We start from the raw sequence: 644 nt of genomic DNA on the forward strand, positions 1-644 counted from the left end.
TACGGTAAGTAAAACCGTCGGAACGAGCTGAATATGTGTATATATATGTATATTAAGTAGGTGTATATATACGTATAAACAAATATTTTATATATTTATACATCTATATATGTATAAATATAGATATATTTTGTGTTTATATATTTTTATATATACAAATATAATGTGTGTGTATATACACATATATGTATACGAATAAGTGTATATATATATATTAACCATATACATATACATAACAAATATATATATATATATGAATTTGAATATGTATATATATTAATGTTATATGATATCAGAAGTTTAACTTGGAGGAGTTGGAAGAGTTCTATTTGGAACTCTAGGGTTAAGGAGGATTGAGGTGGAGCAGTGGAAGGATGGGTGATCTACTGGAAAGTGAGTTTCGGGATCGTGGTTTGGTCGGATCGGATTGGTGTCGATGTCGGTGTCGGGTCGGGTCGGGTCAGGGTCGGGTCTGGAATATGTTTCAAATTTTTCGTTGGAAAATTCCAACGGAATGCGGTTGAAAATTCCGTTGGAAAATTCCAACGGATATCGGTTGGAAATTCCGTTGGAAAATTCCAACGGATTGCGGTTGGAAATTCCGTTGGAATTTTTCAACCGAAATTGCGGTTGGAAATCCGTTG

The sequence above is a fragment of the Tarenaya hassleriana genome, unplaced genomic scaffold, assembly GCF_000463585.1.
Source record: "Tarenaya hassleriana unplaced genomic scaffold, ASM46358v1 Cleome111, whole genome shotgun sequence".
Classification (NCBI taxonomy): Eukaryota; Viridiplantae; Streptophyta; class Magnoliopsida; order Brassicales; family Cleomaceae; genus Tarenaya; species Tarenaya hassleriana.